Source organism: Heterocephalus glaber, unplaced genomic scaffold, assembly GCF_053883595.1.
Source record: "Heterocephalus glaber isolate CG9 unplaced genomic scaffold, H.glaber_assembly_v1.0 deba00000347, whole genome shotgun sequence".
Lineage (NCBI taxonomy): Eukaryota > Metazoa > Chordata > Mammalia > Rodentia > Bathyergidae > Heterocephalus > Heterocephalus glaber.
In genome coordinates, this window is record NW_028258143.1 from 50485195 (window position 1) to 50499285 (window position 14091).

Genomic DNA, 14091 nt, shown 5'->3' on the forward strand with positions numbered 1-14091 from the left:
GCTACAGCATGATGTGTCTCTGTAAAGCAATCAGCAGTTGCAGCGTGAAAATAAATACTTTCGCTCTAGGGTCACCTCGGGAAGACCCCGCAGAGCCGGTCTCTTTTGATCTTTTCTTCTTCCGGGAGGCTTTACTGAGTGGTCAGGTTTCACTGGGAATTTGATGGTCCCTGTGGATGCTAGTGTGAGAGGCTTTGGTTTGGAAACTTATGTGGGCAAGTGTGTCTGGTGCTTGCATGGAAAAGTAGGACAAGGTCAGTTTTGTGGAAAAGAGGCTAGGGCAAGACTTAGCAATCACAGCTGGAGTTGTTCGTGGGGTGTTAGGACTGAACTCTCCGGTTTCTCTTACAAGTTCGGCCCCTGCTGCTCCTAAAATGTCCCTAATCTTTATGTGGCGAATCCCCTGTGGCTTTCCATTTGTCAGTACTCTGGGCCCTGGACAGGACAGGTCGCTGAGTTTTCACTCCGCAGCGGGCTTTGCTGGTGTCGGGAGAGGTGTTAAAGACGGGAAGAGCTGTTCACAAGAGAGTTTTGGGAGAGTTAAGAGAACCGAGGCATTGGAAGCCTTTGTCAGGCTTAGTCTTTTCCCAGGAGAGAACCAAGAAGATAAGTGTCCCCCGTGACAGTCCTGCCTTTCAGTCACGACATACAACACGCTCTTGCTCGTTTTCTTAGCCTTTTCTTCCCTGTGGAAATCTTAGCAAGTCTTGTATCATTGTGACCAGAGATTTCTGGTTAGGCCAAGAAGGTTAATATCCTCGTTGGTGTTTTGAGATTGATTTTATTTTTTAATCATTGGTGTAGATAGATTTTTCTCAGGGAGGAGCCAGGAATGAATACTCACAGCATGGAATTATGGAAACAGGATGTTTTTTGAAAATCTAGGATTCTTGGCTTTCTTTAAAATTTGCAGTTTTAAGGTTTACAGTGTTCCCCCCCACCACCACCACCACCAAGTGTCTCAACCGACTCCTTGATGTTTTCTGATATTTGAATTTTTAAGTCAAATCTTTTGATTTAGGATTAACAGAAAATGGTTTCAATTTTGTTAATATTTTAAACTAGTTTCATGAATGCCAAATTTCAATGGAACTAACTTTTCATTATAGTTAGAAGTGTATATACATTGATAGTATTTCACAGCCTACAAACTGCTGCGACTTTGCTTTTTGTTGAAGTCAAGTTGAAGGGGAAATTCTTAAAATCTATGAGGGCTGTTCTTAAGATTTGTATTAAGTAAAACACAAACATGATTGAGATGAAAACTTTTATACTGAGAAATAGCCTTTCACTGTGTAATGTGGGACAAGATATGAATGAATATTAGATTCTTTGTGCCATTGACTCTCGTTAGAGATTTGGGGACTGTTTAATGACAAATTAGAATGGGAATGGGCCTGGTTTTTCACCTGGGAAGAGCAGCTGGTGCTAAATTTTCAATGTTGTGGCAGTTTAACAATCAAAGTTGCAAAGTTGCTAAGCAGTAACATTAATACATATTCAAGTATATTGCTCTTAGTCTAATCAGTTTGAAATAATAATCTAATCTTGATTTAGATTAACAGCACATGGTTAGATGTATAAATCAATGAGAGAAAAGTTACAGAAACTCTCAACACCTGAACCATACCCAGGGCTGCACTTCAGTCAGAAAAGGCTTCTTGGCAGAAACTGTTTCTAACCCTTATTAGAGAGTGAAAAGAACTAGGGCTTTAGACTCAGGAAGTTTGAAGTGATTATCTCCTGTGAGAGAGTGGCCTTTGATAGAAAGAGTATTAACTATTACTAATGATCATGTATTTAGTATTTCAACAAGAGAGGTTGAAAGTAGTTCAGGAGAAAAACAGGTAAAATGTATGGAACCTAACATCTAAACAAATGAGGTGTTGAAGATAATTTTCTTATAACTTTGTAGTTAAGAGAAAAACTAGATAGTAATGGAATTTTCCAAAATAAAGTATTATAATGGTTAAAACAGAACAAACTCATTAAAGACAAAAACTCTTATTGTTGTACTTAAATGAATCTTCCAAATTTAAAAAATATAGTAAAAGTAGTTTTCAGATGAACTTGATACAGCTGAAAAAGACTTGCTCATTTTACCACTGCAAATCTGTGTTTCAGTTACTTTACAAAAATATTTTGCCATTATCCAAGTGGAAGTCAGAAAGCCACAATAACGTATTACAGTATTGTCCAGGTATTGGAAGGCATTTAAAATTTATACTAAAAATATGCTAAATTAAATGCTTAGAAATACAAGTTTGACAATGCAGCAATGTGTTACTGTATAAACTGTTAATATTTGAACTGCTGCTGTGTGCTTTGTTTCATAAACCTACAACCAGAGAACCATTTAGGACATTAAAAGTTATTTTAAAATACACCAAAATGCAATAATTAACATGCAGAACTTATTCATAAATTAAGCATGTTGTAGAGTTTTACCTACAGACTGGTGGCACATAACTCAAAACAAGTTTTAAAGGAAAATATTTTAATCCTTGCCTCAAATTTGCCTGGACTTTAGATTTTTTTTAAGCAAATGTTTTAGTAGCATGCAAATATGACATTTTAGAAAATCCTAAAATTAGCTTTATATTTTACACATGAAACACTACTTTGATCCAGAACTTGGAAACCCAGAGAAATCGAGTTATCAGTAAACTAGCTAATTTGGAATTGTGTCTTTCTGAACTTAACACTCCATAATTTTCTGCTTTTCACAAAGGAAAATTGTATAAATTGTGCAAAATTGTACAAATCAGCCTTAGCTGATCATTAATGAATGAAAATAAATTATTTTATTTTTTGTGGTACTGGGGATTGAACCCAAGGCCTTAGCACTGAGCTACATCCCCAGTCCTTATTTTATTATTTTGAGACAGGTTCTCACTAAGTCTCTATGTTGCCTGGGGTTAAGCTCAAATTTATGATCCTCCTGCCTCAGCCACCTAGTATGCTAATATTACAATGTGTAACACTGTGTAACCAGCTGAAAGTAAATCATGTTTATGAAAATGCACCTTTTATTCACCTCCATGTTAATGCTTTCTACATTTAGCTAATTTAAATCTTATAACTATGGTGCATATATTGTTTGAAATTATTTTGCTGTAAATCAATCAAACAAGGCATGCTAATTAAAAAATCTTGCTCAACATGATTCTTGCAGAAACCTATTTCAAACATTGGCATTTCCAAAAAGGCAAGTTTTCACCCCAACATGTGCCATTCTCTATTCTAATACTGTGGATTTTAAATGATCAGTTTAAAGCAGTGTCATCAGTATTTTTTCTATTTTTTATTCTGCTGAGAATTTTACTACTATAGCAGTAGCTGTAACTTAATTCCTATAGATACACAGTAAGTTATGTAGGGTCCTAAAGTTGCAAACCACTTTTACTTGCTTTAACTCATCACATAACATAATGTCAAAAATATCTCATTGGGAAATAGTCTGTTTGAATCAGATTCAAATGTCAAGCTTTTTTTTCTTTATATTAAATATAACTTCCCAGTTAAATATTATTAGCTTCCTTTGGTTTGCATGATAGAGGGAAAGTTTAAAAGAGTATGAAATCCAGAGTAATTTTGAAATGCTATGTGCCAACATAGTTAACATAGTTTGATGACATGGGAAACTAGATAGATGCATGTTGGTAAGGAGATTAATATACTCAAAGGACATGTATCATTATTAGCCCACTATTGTAGTAAACTAATTAATGGGGCATTTGAGATATAATTTGAACCATAAATTTTTCTCAAGTTAATTCAACTATATTTTTGTGTAAAAATTTTATCAGTTGTTCCTTGTTTTTAAAGAATTTGATACATTACTAGAAAGAGTAATGTTTCAAATTAACTTAAGGACATTGTAAAATAACATGCATAATGTCCCTATTAAAATAAGTGATTTTTGTTTAACCAAAGTCAAATCAAACAGCAATGGAGCATCACAATTTTTAAACAATTTACTATTAATTGAAGGCTTACACATGCATGATATAAGTTCATGCTGACATTTAATTACTTTCCCTTCTAGACTACACACTTTTCCTTCCATGTGTTCAGTGATAGTGGGATAGATGCTTAAGTCTTGGTGCATGCGTGTAAACTGCAGTAGTTTCTGCACAACATATAATAAACTATATTAGCTAGTACATTTTGGTTATCAATATCAATACCAAAATTCAATCTGGGGAAATCAGTTCTCAGTTTGATATCTTGGAGAGTCTGCAGTTTTCACCTCTCAGGAAGTTGTTTAAATGATTAAGATTTAATCTGCATATTATGTAATGGAAATATGTTTCATAGTAAGACTAGCCATCTAATTTTTTCACCATTGTCAAATTGACATCAAATATGCACTAAAATTTTCTAAAGCCTGAGGAGATTTCTTCATATCTGATTTTTAATATAAAGTTAAACCATTCGGTCATATAGGTGATTTCTAAGTATTTAATGTTTGGCATAATCTAAAACAGATGGCTTTCAGATTAATCTAATTCACAAACCAAATATCAAGACTAACTCCTCATTCATGCTCAAAGTTTTGACTGAGGATATGCTTACAATGAGGAAAGTATGTTTTAATTTTTTAAATATTTGATTAAAATTTTCCTAAAAGTATATATAAGACAACTGTTAAAGCTTTATTTCTCTTATTTCCATGAGTTTTGCTCTAATGTGCTGGCACCATGTTTTCCATTCTGTGTGTCTCTTGTGGATGTCACCTTCTCTAAACCTATGTCCACCTCTGGCATGAAAACTTTGTATCATGTCTCTCTTCCCTTCTCCAAGAAAATATTTATGCCCACATTTGATTTGGCTTCCCATATTGTGAAACTCAACAAATTTCTAAACTGTAGTTATTTTCAATGTGTTGTATTTTAAACAGACAGTTATATTATTTGGTGTTTATTGTACATATGGGTGAAGTAAGTGTATAGTTCTATTTGTAGATTCAAGTTATGTTTTACTTGTATAGTACAGTGCTGTGGACCTATGAACATCAGTGGGAAAAATATTCATTGCAATTGAAAGTGAAGTTGCCAATGATAGATTATGGTTTGAGATAATCTCAGGTTGGATAGATTTTAATTAGTTAAAACTATATAAAAAAGAAGTGGATTACTCAAATCCTATAAAGTTTTAAAGAGGGACATATGAACATAAGGCTGTAAGTTTTCCTACTAATTTCTTACTGAGGTTATTATATTTGATCCAGTCCATGTCATCTCTTGATAAGACTGCAGATGACAGAAAGTCATTGTGGTTACAAATTTTGTACAGTGCTGGGGTTTGAAGTAGAAGGTTGCTAAGCTAACACTCCCTTTATCAATCACAATTCAGACTTCATAGCAAGCTTTTGTGTTCAGAGCAGCCAGTAGCTGGAAGCTGTAGGGCTGGAGCTGCCCTTCCTCTTCTCTACTAGGCAGAGCTAAAAGTGGGGGAAAGGGAAGCAGACCATTGGGATAAAGGAAAACTGTGTGGAAACATGGTATTGGAAGGAGTTAAAATAGGACCATGGGGTAGAGCTGAAAGGCAAAGTTTGAGAATGGACTCCCTTGGGAAAGAAAGGGCTTCCCCATCCCCCAAGGTGTCTAGGCTCCTTGCTTTTTGTTTTCATTTAAACCAACAGTGAGTTACAAATATGTCAGAGGAGCTGTGGTTTTGACTGAGGACATTTAGACTTACTCAATCTTTATGGTTTCTTCCAAAGTGGAAATACTTCAAACCTCAAATATCTAAATCAAAAAATTCAAATCTGTTGGCTACTGACAGTGCAAAAGTACTGTGATGATTCTGGCATCTGATTTCAGAAGTCAAGTTTTTAAAAAGTACTGTTTGTTCTTATAGTAGTTTGTTCTTTTAGTTGAACTGGCATTAAAGAGGAGCAAGGCTAATTTAAGGATAAATCAATGAGCCTCATGAAAGTAATACCAGCATTTCATGACATGGTTTTGGTATTGTCTTTCAAAAGTAATACTTCTGGATATGTTAATATTTTAAGTGCCGTACTATATTGCACTCTTGTAAGTTCTGTTGCTATCTATGAAAATTCCACAGTAAAATGACAGGATTGGAAACTACCAGTAACTTTTCAATAAGTAGGTACAATTAGTAAATGTGACCAAAGTGGCTGAATAGAGGTGTCCCATGTGCAACTGCCACAGAAAAGAACTAGGGCAACAAAAGACAGTGATTGAGGAAGAATTCTGGAAATCAGCAAGGGGCCCTCAACAGCACAGAGTGGAGAAAACAACTGATACTGAGAAAGAGTTTATATCCAGAGTCCACAGAAGCTAATACTATGACACTGAGTTTTTGCAAAAAGGAAAGGCTGAAAAGCACAGCTGACTAGCAAGGAGACCGTGAGCCATAAGCTCAAACTTGCCTCCCTGGCAAGGAATTTATAAAAAGGACAAATTGCCTGGTGATTGGGTAGTGAGGCTCGGCAGTGTCCGTGTTTCTTTTGGGAGGAAGGAGTTATATTGGGTGCAGAGAATTTTGGGCTTGTGATGTCATTGACTAGGTGAGCCGGCTGCTTTTGTGCATATCCATGTGAAAAGCAGGTTCAGAACAGTAAGAATTATTAATGGAAGATCTAGAGGCTTTTCCTGAAAGACAAGAACTTTGGAATTTAGGGAATGTGTGTCCAAGCCTGGTCAATTTCAAACCTCAGTTGTCTTTTTTTTAATTCCTTAATGTACTAGGGTGACAACCACTCTGGCTACATTCTAGAAATCAGGTATACTTTGGGGCCTAAGTTTTGTGTTGAGAAAAGGAGTGCCTTGGATAGAGGAAAAATCATTAATGAAAGGCCAGTGTTGTGTTGGGGGTATCAAAATAGATAAGAGTTAACTAGAATAAGAAGAATCATTATAAACTAGAGGCAAAGCAGAAAAGACCTAGCCCAGTAGGAAACCAACTGAGATATCTGAAAATGGGAAAGACAACCAATCAAGGGCAGCAGATGGGACTCCCATGAGTGACTTTGCTAGTTTTAAAGTCTTGGATACTCCTAATTCTACTTGAGTGGAAATAGCTAGAGTAGATCCTTCTTTATGAGTCTCTTCTTTGTAAAAAGTGTCTAGGACAATTCTATTTACCCAAGGATACACAGGCCACAGATTCCATCATGGTACTGCATCCCTTTTTATTTTGGGGACTCTTTTTATTTTGAGGACTCTAATGCCAGCTGCACATTCAACATCAGTTGCTGCAGTCTTGTCAGTGTGGGTTAAGACCTTCCAGGAAAGATGGGTGAAGGAATAAAATCATCTTTGTTCTTATTTTTCTGGAAAGTAATTCAAGATCAGTTAAATAGTTCATGAAAATATTTAGGATGAGAGACTCTTTCCTGTTTTCTACAACTATCAAATATTTAGTGATCCTACTTGGCCATGATTTGGTTTTCCCTGGATGTTAATGTAAATGCAGCAACTCTGCATATTCCTGCTTGCTTTGCCAGCAAGTAAAGAGTATTCTGGTTATCAAGAAGTACATGGACAAGGTAAAGGTTTTTAGAGACAAAAATGAGGGATGTCATATCAGAGATTCTGAATAACAATTCTTGACCACAATGATTAATGAGAGATAAATAACAGAGATAAATATAACACTGTCTGGCCAAAAAATCCAGGTAAAAATGTATGCTAACAACTTTGAACTAAAAGGCAGTTCTGTTAATTTAATGGTTTTAGTTTATGTGAACACTTATCTGTAAGCTCTTTTGAATAGAATTCTTTGAGAGAATTTATCATACAGACACAGCTTGTAACATGTAGGTGACACAGAAACACATAAATATCTTATAGCTTTCATCTTAATAATGAGTAATATAAACATACCAGTCTCTATGAAGAGTTGAATCCAAATTATATTCATAACCAAATAAAATGAGTTATTTCTATGGCTAAACTACAGTATAAAATTTTTCATTTAAGATTTCAGTAAGCATTCACCCAAATTTGTCATGTAAAGCAATTCGCATAGCACCTTGTGAAAAACAAACTTTCAGCCCCCGGCCCTTTCAGTCTCAAATGAGTCTAGGATTTACCTCTTAGATGTTTACATTTTAACTAGGATTGGCTAAAAGTACACTTCCAAACAACTGAATAATCAACATATTTAAAATAGGCAGAAAAAAATTACACAAAGCTACAGCCTTCCCATATTAATTCTTAAACTACAGTTCTTGTAGACATTGCAAGAATGTTGACAAGAAAATTCTAAATTAAATTCTAAAATGCCAGTCAAAATATTAAACTAGGTACGCAGAACCAAAAGTGAATTCCACAGGAAAAGAGTATAAGATGTTGCAATGAGTTCAATAATGTTAAAAAGTAGAGGAAGGCCGGGGATTTAGCTCAGTGGTTCTGGTGCCTGCCTCACAAGCCCAAGGTCCCGAGTTCGATCCCTGGTACCAAAAAAAAAAAGTGGAGGAGAAACCCATGCTCAAAGTGGGGAGGGGTAGATCAGCACAGGAATCCAAGGGCAGTTTGCCTTGATGGGTGTCATAGTTATTTTTCTCTCATTGCTGAGACAAAATATCTGACACCCAAAGTTAAAGGGAAAAAGGTTTATTTGGCTCACACCTTGTACAGTTTTCAGTCCATCATCGGCTGGCTCCAAGGCAGGGTGGCATGGCAGGCAGGCATCACAGAGGAGAGACAGTTGATGGCAGGAAGAAGGTAGTAAAGCAATCAAGGGGCCTTAATAGCTTATTTCTGCTACTGGGATTAAGGCAGTGCTAAACCAATCAGTGGACTGATTTAGTAATCACCCACCCTTAATTCCCAGGATCACACACTAGAGTCAGCCACCCCTGAAAAAGCCCCACCTATAACCACATGAGGTTTTCAGTGGACATCTAGACAAACTATAACAATGGGTTTGAGTTAAAATCTGTGCAAGGATGTCTCCAGGACTCATTTTGTGAGAGGGTTATCTACTGGCTCAGACAAGCGCTCAGGAAATAATTCAGGTCAGTTATGTGTTGCTTATAGGGATTCCTTTCTAGAGTCACTAATGGGCTAGACAACCCCCCGCCTTTTTTGGTACTGGGGATCGAACTTAGGACCTTGCGATTGTGAAGCAGGCAGTGGAACAACTGAGCTAAATCCCTTGCCCTAGACATTCCCTTTTATAAGTCTATGAACAACCTGAACACCCAGGGGTGCAAGATAGCTCAGAGTGCAGGTTGATCACTCCATTATATGCACCTTCCAGATGAGCTGTTAAGAGTTCCTTCCAACCCAGAACAGGGTATGTTCTGGGATGATTCTCTATGAGACCATTTAACATTGTGGATAAGTTACCCTGACACCTCCTTTAAGACTCTAGTACCAAGGAGGACACAGTGGGCTGAAGGGACCATTTGTGGTGTCTTCAGAGTCCAAAAGACCTTAATGCAGATAAATTTCTAATACGACTGTTGCTGCAGTCACCAAATCCCATAGTTTCTACAATAACAATAAAATAACTCAGAATAATAGGCAAAAGGGCACATAAAACAATTAAACCAGAGTGCACTTCCAAACCAGACAACTGGTAACCAGCCCATAAGTAAAACATTCTGCATCTAACCCACATTTCAGAGACTAGACTGCACCAGGACTCCCAAAAGAATTATTTCACTCATGAAAGTCAAAACCAAAGGGACAGTGTATGCCCCTAAAGTAGAAAGGCCATTCAAAGCACTGTCCCCTTAGTAAGTTTACTTGCCCAGAGACATTTTCTGCAAAAATAAAGTTGCTGAGGGTTAGAAGCACCATAGCAGGAATGCAAGTTCAGGTACCTCAGCCTTCTAGACCAGTGGTGGTGAACCTATGGCACATGTGCCATGGCACCGTTATCATTGAAAGCTCTAAAAGGTTCGTCATCACTGTTCTAGATTAAAATCAATCCAGGTGAACACTAAAGGTCAACAGCCAGAACCACATCTGTGGCCAAAGGGCCACTGAGCCTTGGGCAGATGGTTAATGAACTCTTAAATCCCATCTGGGTCACCAGAAATTTTTATCAAGCAAGGGCTCTCTGCCCATTGTGCAGAGAAGCCAATTCTATAGTACCAGGGTTTTGCAAAAATAAAAGGTTTTGTTGCACAACTGACTGACAAGGGGGCCAGTGTTATAAGGTCAAATCTGCCTCTTTGATCAGTTAGTGATGAGAAGTTGCTTGTTGCTTGGATGGCATATGCCTTTTTACAGATTGTATGTTTCTTAAGAAGATTTTGAGCTTGTGATGTTATTGATTCACATATGCTTCAAAAGCAGGTTCCAAACTGTAAGAATAATTAACAGAAGATCAGGAGGCTTTTCCTGAAAGATGACCAAAAGTTTGTTATTTAGAGTTTATGCCCAGGTATGTCCAGGCCTTAGCCTATTTCCCAGCCTAGAGAAAAGAACAAAGCAAATTTTTTTTGGTACCAGGGATGGAACTTGGGACCTTGCACTTGTAAGGCAGGGGGCGGAACCGCTGAGCTAAATCCCCAGCCCCTAAAAACAAAGCAACCTGCAACTTTAACCCTGGTTCCCTGGCTGGGAGCGGAAGAGATGCTGGGCAAAGGTAAGTGAGAAAGTGCCAGCAACTCCAATCATAGCAGCAGACTGGCAATTCTAACTATGGGAGAATTCCACAGGACTTACAGGCAATCTAGTTTGGAGAGCCGGCTGGTCTAGGAGTGACTACTCTGTTCCAAAAGTGGAGCTCACTTTGGACTTTTCCCAGTGCCTAGAACCTAAGCTACCACAACTATCATATATCATCTTGCCTTAGGAGCCAGCAACCTGATGTCTCCAAAAGTCTTAAACCAGTGCACGCCTCACTGGATAGAAGACAGACCCCCTAGCATATTGCAGTTTCTGGACCAGTTGTTGTACCCACAAGCCAGAGTCTCTCTCATACTTGCTCTGTGGGAACCGGGAAATTTTTATCCCCAGCCCTTACCCTTGAGACTATAGCTACTGTTGCAAACTCCCAGCTTTACCCATACATGTTCAGGAGCTGGGAAAGTTCCAAGCCGAGTCCCACAATACCAGTAACTTGGCTACTAGTGGCCCCAATCCCAGAACCTTCTGCTCTTGTCTGGAGGGAACTAGGGAAGGTCTCCTCCCCAGCCCACAGCCTTGAGACTGTAGCTACTGGTGAAAGGTCCTGGTATCACCTGAGCTGCATCCTGGAGCCTGTCTCCCAAGCACCAGTAATCCTCACCCAGCAAGAACTAAAGAAATCTTTTTCCCAGTCCACAGTCTTGGGACTGCTGCTGGTACAAACGAACAAACAAAAAACCATGGCATCATGCAGGCTTATCCCAAGAAGGTCCTATCTATGTCCTGCAGTTCCAGGATTATAGCTACCAAGGCCACAAGCTTCATTCCCACCAGGGATGGCTCTGCATAACCTAGGGACATTCCCATTCATGTCCTGCAGCTTCAGGCCCACAGAAACTGAAGCCACAAACTCAGCACCACAGGTTTTCTTCCATGTCTTTCACATCCAAGAGCATGGGTACCAGCACCATAAGCTCAAACATTACCTGCACATGCCCTGGGGGAACTAGGAAAGTTCTCCACAGCCCATAGACTTGGGACAACAACTGCTGGTGCCGAAAGCCCTGATGTTGCTGATTCTTGTCCTCTGAGACTTGGAGCAGTTATCATCTGGTTCTATAGCTCCATAAAAATAGCTGACAACACCATAGGTCCCAGTATTGACTGTAGTCACCTCACAGGAGCTAGAGAAGGTCCCTTTTGTGTTCTGCAATCCATAATTACTAATGCTACAGACATGACACACATCTCTGCTCATCCTATGGATCCAGAACTGTGGCAGCCAGTGCTACAGGCCCAAGTATCTCCTGCATTCATCCTGAAAGTCTAGGGGAAAGTCTTCATATCCTGTGGGTTGGGGACTGTAGCTACTGACACCACAATCCCTGGTGTCACCCTTACTTGTCCTGATGAACCTGAGGAAATTTCTCTCCATATCCTGCATTACCCAGACTATTGTAGATGCTATGACAAGCCCTGTGCCACCGGTGCTTGACTCTCTGTTGAGCCTGAGGACACACTCTGGAAGCCTATGTCCACACCCTCATGGACAGTGGCAGTCTAGACTGAGGTACTCATAGGTATTGCTGATATCAATTAAAGATGAAACATCACACAGAGATTAAACCCAGGGCCTTGGCACTGAGCTATATCCGAAGTCCCCCTCTTTCCTTTTCAGACAGGATCTTGCTAAGTCACTAAGTTGCCCAGGCTAGACTCAAACTTGTGATCCTACTGCCTCAGCCTTCCAGAGTACTGGGATTTCAGGTGTGAACCAATGTGCCTGGCTGAGATTACATTTTTGAAACCTCAATAACCAAATCATCTACCTAGCTGAAATCCTATGTTCAATCTAAATGAAAAAAAAAATACAAAATCTACTTGAAGAGATGACAAAAGAAACATCAAAGGAAACATTAAACCTCCACAGGGAAATGATAATTCTCTATAAATCAATCCCAATTTGAGGGAAATCTATTAATACAGTATCTGAAAAAATTCAGTTTCCATAATTGACTAGAAAGAAGAAAGAATTTCTGAACTTATGGACAGGTCTTTTGAATGAACCCAGTCAGAAAAAAAGTAAAAGAATGAGAAAACCCAGGTATTATGGCACAAATCTGTAACCCTAGCACTTGGGAGGCTGAGGCAGAAGGATCATGAGTTCAAGACCAGCCAGGGTTACTTGGAAGGGCCAAGTCTACCTTGGACAACAAAATGAGACATTAGCTCAAAGAAAATCTAAAAATGAAAGCCTATGAGACATATGGGACACCATTAACCAAAGAAAAAGTCACACTATGGGAATTCCAGAGAAGAAATTGAGGGGAAAGACATGAAAAACCTGTTATACAAAATAAGCAAACTTTTTCCAAAGATATAAACATTCAGATATAAGAAGCTGAAAGGACCCCAAGTAGATTCAACCAAAACAGATCTTCACTAAAAAATATCATTGTCAAAATGTCATATTTATTAGACTCCTAAGGACAGCAAGAAAAAAGCATCAAGTCACATATAAGAATGCCCATTAGATCTACAGTAGACTTCTCAGCAGAAATCTTACCAGCCAGAAGAGGATGGGATGATACTAAAATACTAAAAGGAAAAGAAAAGAAAACCCTGCCAACCAAGAATACTATATGCAGGAAAATTATCCTTCAGAAATCAAGGAGAAACAAAAATCTTCCCTAAATGAGCAGAAAATAAAAGAATTTATCAACACCAGACCAACACCACAAGAGATAATTAAGGGAGTCCTACTTAATCTAGAAATAAAAGGATGAAAATTATCATCATAAACACACATGAATAAACAAAACTCATTGGAAAAACAAATAAAAGAAAAAAATGCAACCTTAGCATAACAGAAAACTACCAAATCATAAAAATAAATAAGAGGTGGAAAGGAAAAAAGTATATACAAAATAAACAGAGTACAACTTTTTAAAATGACAACAGGAAGTTCATATCTATCAATAATAACCTTATGGATTAAATTCATCAAAAGATATAGACTACACAGATTTTTTTAAAGGCCCAACAATATGCTGCCTACAAGAAACTTTCTTTACTGGTAAAGATACACATAGACTAAAAGTTAAGCATTGGAAAAAGATATACCATCCAAATGGAAGCCAAACTCAAGTTGGGTTAGCTATCTACATGTCAGATAAAGCAGACTTTAAAAAATTGTAATGAGGGCTGGGGATTTAGCTCATTGGTTCCAGCACCTGCCTCACAAGTGCAAGGACCCGAATTCAATCCCTGGTACAAAAAAACCCCAAAATACAAACAAAAAAAAAAAATTGTAATGAGACAAGTTGTATATTTATAAAAGGACCAATTCAACAAAATACAATTATAAATATATACGCACCCAATATAGGATAACCTGATATATAAAGCAAATATTATTAGATCTAAAGAGAGAAATACTCTAATGCATAATAGTTGAGGACTTCACACCACTTCACTCAATGGACAGACTATCCAGAAAGAAAATCAAACATCCAAATTGAGCCATACT

The 14091-nt window shown here is 38.0% G+C and overlaps 1 long non-coding RNA gene across 1 annotated transcript in view; it reads right to left on the reverse strand.

Moving 5' to 3' along the window:
- Nucleotides 1–5283: 5283 nt before the first annotated feature.
- LOC110344464 (uncharacterized) overlaps nucleotides 5284–14091 on the reverse strand; it is a 51636-nt gene continuing 42828 nt past the window's right edge. Inside the window, exon 4 of the long non-coding RNA XR_015446969.1 lies at nucleotides 5284–7306. This is a non-coding gene — a long non-coding RNA (uncharacterized LOC110344464). The remainder of the gene's footprint in view (nucleotides 7307–14091) is intronic.